Here is a 6,334-nt window from a genome sequence, read left to right as displayed (position 1 = left end):
TAATCACGTCTCTGTCAACTCTCATGCCCTTGAATGTAATCATCATAACCACTGATGCTTAACTCTCTCCATACGAACGGCGAAAGAGACGACGTTAACAGCGTTTCACCCCAATTACCATCATCAAAATAGTGCAAGCGGAAGGCTCTTATACTGAAGAGGTGAATGTTGACAAAGAATACCACAATTCTAACGACGGAAGCTAAAGGTTGGGTCATTCAGACACCCACTGGACATCCGAGGGGTCTGTGCAGAGGAGAAGAGAGGACTGGCCATACTAAATGAGTTAAAAAAAACAAAAAAACAAAAAAACATTGACATCAATAACTGACATTAATATATAACCAGAAATCCTCTTCTTTTTTTTCTTTTTTTTTTTCAATTACTGCATTTAAACAGTAACATTTTTTTCATTAACCGTCAAACGAAATCAAATGATCAGTGCAGGCTAAATTCATTCACATGTTTGAATACGGTACAAGGTGTTAACCTGTTGAATCTGTTGTTTGTTCTGTGTACCAGTACTGTTTGCTGAATAAATATGTGTTTAAGCCAAGGAAAAAAAAAGTATTGTATTGCATTGCATTGTGTTGTGTTGTGTTGTATTGCATTGCGTTGCATTGTATAGTATTGTATTGTGTTGTATAGTATTGTATTACATTGCATTGTATTGTATTACATTGTATTGTGTTCCATTGTATTGTATTGCATTGTGTTGTATTGTGTTGTGTTGTATTGTATTGCACTGCGTTGCATTGTATAAGTATAGTATTGTATTGTATTGTATAGTGTAATGCACTACAAAAGAAAAGACGTGGGGGGGAAAAAACACACACACACACTTCTAAACATGTTCACCCTCTTCCCCCGCGCTCCCCCCTCCACCCCCAACCGCCCCTCCACCACCACACACTTTCCTGACTACCAGCACTCACTTCGCTTCTTTTTTTTTTTTTTTTTTTGTATTTGTCTTTCTCTTTTTTTTTTTCTTTTTTTTTTTTGTCACAACAGATTTCTCTGTGTGAAATTCGGGCTGCTCTCCCCAGGGAGAACGCGTCGCTACACTACAGCGCCACCCATTTGTGTGTGTGTGTGTGTGTGTGTGTGTGAGTGTGTATTTTTTCCTGCCTGCAGTTTCTTTGGGTTTTTTTGGTTTGTTTCGTTTTCCTATCGAAGTGAATTTTTCTACTGAATTTTTGCCAGGGACAACCCTTTTATTACCGTGGGTTCTTTTACGTGCGCTAAGTGCATGCTGCACACGGGACCTCGGTTTATCGTCTCATCTGAATGTCTTTCCCCTCCTCCCCCCCCTCTCTCTCTCTCTCTCTCTCTCTCTCTCTCCCCTCTCTCGTCTCCACAAACACCTCACCACATTCATTTACTCCCCCCCCCCCATTTTAATCAGTTATTGTCTGAGCTTCCAAACCTCCCACCCCCCCTATCACCCCCCCCCACACACACACACACACACACACACACCACACACACACACCACCACCACCACCACCACCACCACCACTCATCCTCCCCTCCGCCCCCCGCCCCCTCAACCCCCCTTCCACACATTCTCAACTCTTACACACACACACACACACACACACACACACCACACACACACACACACACACCCTGCCCCAGCCAATCCTCCCCCCCCTCCTCCTCCCCCCCTCCCCCACCCCACCTCCCCCTCCATTTCCACCCCACCCCACCAACCAACCAACCAACCAACTAACTAAGCCTGCCAGCTACAACAGAACCATCCCTGGAGCACAAGTAGCTAGCTCGTGTCCCGAGTGATGTAGCAGCCATGATGATGATGACGATGATGATGATGATGATGATGCTGGCTGATTGCTGTTTGCCCACTACCTGCACCACACATCCATCTAGGCTTCTGTCACTGTCCGCTCAGGGTCTGTTGCCCCGCCCCCAGGGCTACGATCTGTCGATCTGTCGATCTGTGATCTGTGGTTGTTGGGAAGGTGGACAACACACACACACACACACACACACACACACACACACACACACAGAAGGGGTGAGGGGTGGACAAGACACAGAAAAAGAGAGAGGGGGGGTGGGCAAAGGCAAAGAGAGAGAGAGAGGGAAAGATGAGATGGGACCCGGAAAGGTGTGTAAGGATGAGAGGGAGAGAGAGGGGGAGGGGGGAGAGAGAGAGGGGGGGAGGGAGGGGGTGAATGGAGAGAGAGAGAGAGAAGGAGAAGGAGAGAGGCAAAAAAAAGAGAGAGGAGAGAGAGGAGGAGAGAGAGAAAGAGACAGAGAGAGACACAGAGAGAGATTCTAATATCACTTCAAGTGGAAAGACGTTAAACTGAAGACGAACACAGAGAGACACACAGAGAGACAGAGAGAGAGAGAGAGAGACTGGGACAGAGACAGAGAGAGAGAGAGAGAGAGAGAGACGGGGACAGAGACAGAGAGAGAGAGAGAGACGGGGACAGAGACAGAGAGAGAGAGACGGGGACAGAGACACAGAGAGAGAGAGACTGGGACAGAGACAGAGAGAGAGAGAGAGACGGGGACAGAGACAGAGACAGAGAGAGAGAGAGAGAGACGGGGACAGAGACACACAGAGAGAACGAACAAACGAATGAAATTTTTTAGGGGGGGGGGGGGTTCTGAGGTAATGAGATAAGCACAACAATTTTTTTCCACCCAGCCCTGGGGTAAAAAAAAAAATCAAGGAAGAATAAAGAATGTCTTTAGGAAGAAAAAAAAAGATGAAAAGGGGAGAAAGAGAGTGGAGGGGGAGGGGGGAGAGGGAGAGACAGACAGACAGATGGACAGACAGGCGGACAGACAGACAGACAGAGAGACAGATGGACAGACAGACAGACGGACAGACAGACAGACAGATGGACAGACAGGCGGACAGACAGACAGATGAACAGACAGACAGATGAACAGACAGACAGACAGATGAATAGACAGACAGATGAACAGACAGACAGACAGACAGATGAACAAACAGACAGATGAACAGACAGACAGATGAACAGACAGACAGACAGATGAACAGACAGATGAACAGACAGACAGACAGATGGACAGACAGGCAGACAGATGGACAGACAGACAGACAGAAAGATGAACAGACAGACAGACAGACAGATGGACAGACAGACAGATGGACAGACAGACAGATGGATAGACAGACAGACAGATGAAGAGGGAGAGAGGCACATTTCATCAGCTATCAATAACGCCAGGAATATTTCTGAGAATAAATTACAGTCATAAACAATACTAGGAATTTGGTTATATTTTCAGATTCTTTCCTGAGATGTTCGCGAGAGATTTTCATGAGTTCAGGCAGATTTTTAAGTTCATGAATTTTGATAGTAGGTAACAATACATTCAATAGGTATCCTCCTGAATAAATCAGACTGGATTGGAATCTCTTGGGAGTGGTACTGGTACTTTGATCTTGTGTATGACAGATTAGTTCGTTACGAATTTGCTTCTCAAAGAGAGGGGAACAGTGCCAGACTTTTTTCTTTCTTTTTTTTTTTTTTTTTTTTTTTTTACAAAAGAACTACAATAAGCTTCGATTTAAGTGAGGAATTTTTGTTTCAAAGTAACTGTGTGTAATCAGATATGGTTAAATATGATGATGTTAGAAGTAAATAACTTTATGACACGCCTATGTATGCTCAGTAGCGATTTGAAAACGTTGTTGCTAGCTGATTCCATAAACGTTGAAGCGAAATTGGTAAGGGATTCAACTGATGTAGACACAAAAGAATAATTTTACTACGATGCAGGTTCACGAAATGCTTCACTTTAGACAGCTTGTATATTCTGGGGCGGGTTGCGGGGGGGGGGGCGGGGGGGGGGTTGGGGGGGGGGCGTATTTTTGCACAGCTCCATCATATGATAAGACCAGGATAGGTTATTATCGATTGTAGCGTCTAGAATTTTGTGACGACCTATTTCCTAAAAATCATCAGTTCATTTTTGATGTAAAGAGTTGAGGGACGTGATGAAAATTTTAGGAGCAGCTTTTTTGTCTTGAAGTAATGATTGAATATTGGTTTTATTCGGATGGATACTCGTGTGATTTGATTATGACCAACTCTTTTGCAAATACGAAGTTGTTTTGTTTTTGTTGTTGTTGTTGTTGTTTGTTTGCTTTTGTTTTTGTTTTGTTTTGTTTTTTGTTGTTGTTGTTTGTTTGTTTGTTTTTAGTATGGTTCATGTGAATTGGAAGTTTCATCGGCAAAGATTTCAGATGATGGCTTTAAGCATTTAAAGCACAGAGAGAGAGAGAGAGAGAGAGAGAGAGAGACGGGGGAGAGGGACGGGGGGCGGGGCAGAGGTGCAGATGGAGAGAGAGGGAGAGAGTAGAAAGAAAGGGTAAGTGTAAATGTGTCTGTGTGTGTGTAATTATGTGAGAGTGGGAGAGTGCGTGTGTGAGTGAGTGCACAAATTATCTTTGATACATCTTCCCGCTTTACTTCCTATGCACAAACCCGCGTGGGTGAGAGAGAACATTAAAATACGTAAGCATATACATAATATGCAAGCACTCTAGCGTGATCACACACACACACACACACACACACACACACACACACACATAAAAATGTTGCTTTTTTTTTTAAGACCCCACCCCGACACATACCCCAAAAATCACACACACACACACACACACACACACACACACACACACACACACACACACCACCCCGACCCCCCCCCTTCCCGCCTCCCAACCCCCAACCCCCACCCCCCACCCTCACCCCCATCCCCCCCCCACACACACACATGCACGTACAGACATACACACGCACCCCCGCGCACTCACCCCTCCACCCCACCCCACCCCCGCCCCACCCCCTCCCCCTCTCTTTCTCTCTCTGTCTCTCTCCATCACTCTCTTTGTCTCTGTCTGTCTGTCTGTCTGTCTCTCTCTCTCTCTCTCTCTCTCTCTCTCTGGTGACACCGCCTACCAGTCCGATACCTCTCCAACTGTGACTATTCATCTTCTGATATCCGTTTCCTGCTCACGGCAGCAAAATGGTGGGTGGGTGGGTGGGTGGCCGGCTATATACATTTTGAAAACAAGGGAGTAGTGAGTCACCCTGTATTCATTTTCTTCTCTCTGCAAACCGACCAGAATGATGGAATGGAACGGAAAGAAGAGGAGGAAGAGGAGGACATGATTACTAGGTACATCTTGCGGAGATCATTGGCTATTCTTTGTTCTATATTTATCTCTCTCTTGTTTTGTTTGGCTTTTTCTTAACGCGAAGGTCGTGAAAGGTGTGTGACGTGCGTGGGAGTGAGGCCGGAAAACGTGGGTGAAGTTAGTTCCTACTAGTTCGTTGGTGACGGTAGGTAAGTAAATACGGTGGTGGAGAGTTTGGTCAGATTCAGAAGCTTTATTGTGATATCTATATATCCATCAAATATATATATATATATATATTGTGTTTGTGTGTCTGTCTTTCTGTCTGTCGGTGTCGTCGTCTGTGTGTGTGTGTGTGTGTGTGTGCGTGTGTGTGTGTGTGTGTGCAGTGTGTGCGTGCGCGCGCACACACACACACGTTTATGTGTGAGGGAGCGCATTAGATTGTGTGCCGTGTCTCTCTCTCTCTCTCTCTCTCTCTCTCTCTCTCTCTCTCTCTTCTTGAGTGAAGAAAATGCCGGTGCGCTTATATGTATATCTGAACCTGCTCTGTGATGTATATCTGAACCTGCTCTGTGATGTATATATGCGCTTTAAATATAGTAAAAGAAAGAAAGACAGAACTTAGAAGAAGAAGAAACAAACAGACGGTCTGACTGAAAGACAGATATAAAGAAGAAGAAGAAGAAGAAACAAACAAACAAACAAACCAAAACAAACGAACACCAACACCAACAACAACAGCTCAGCTCATGTAAACACCACAGCATCCCCGTTGTCTTCTCTTTGATTTGCTTTTTCCTCCGTTGCGCAAAGAAGGCCCAATGTAATAGTCAGTGTTGGCAGGTTGTTATCAGGGCCTATCGATATTCACTTATCATTATCACAGCCACGTGGCTATGGTTCCCTCCCCTGGTTAGGCGGGCAATAGCTGGCACCTAAGCCATAGTGATTATCTCCCTAACGCATCATGTTCTGTCCTGGTAAACGTGTTGATTACACCACTGAATGGGGGGGAAGGGGGAGGTTGGGGGTGGGGGGGGGGTAGTTGGGGTGAAGGGGATGGTAGGGGAATGGGGTGGGGGTGGGGGGTGGGGGTTCTATCGAAGGATGAATTCTTCGATAATTGATTATTCCCCTGTAGCTTATTATTCCCCTTTACCTGGTCCAATATCACGGAGA

Source organism: Babylonia areolata, chromosome 6 (genome assembly GCF_041734735.1).
Source record: "Babylonia areolata isolate BAREFJ2019XMU chromosome 6, ASM4173473v1, whole genome shotgun sequence".
Lineage (NCBI taxonomy): Eukaryota > Metazoa > Mollusca > Gastropoda > Neogastropoda > Buccinidae > Babylonia > Babylonia areolata.
The sequence above is the reverse complement of the archived record's forward strand: the minus strand, read 5'-3'. Positions refer to the sequence as shown.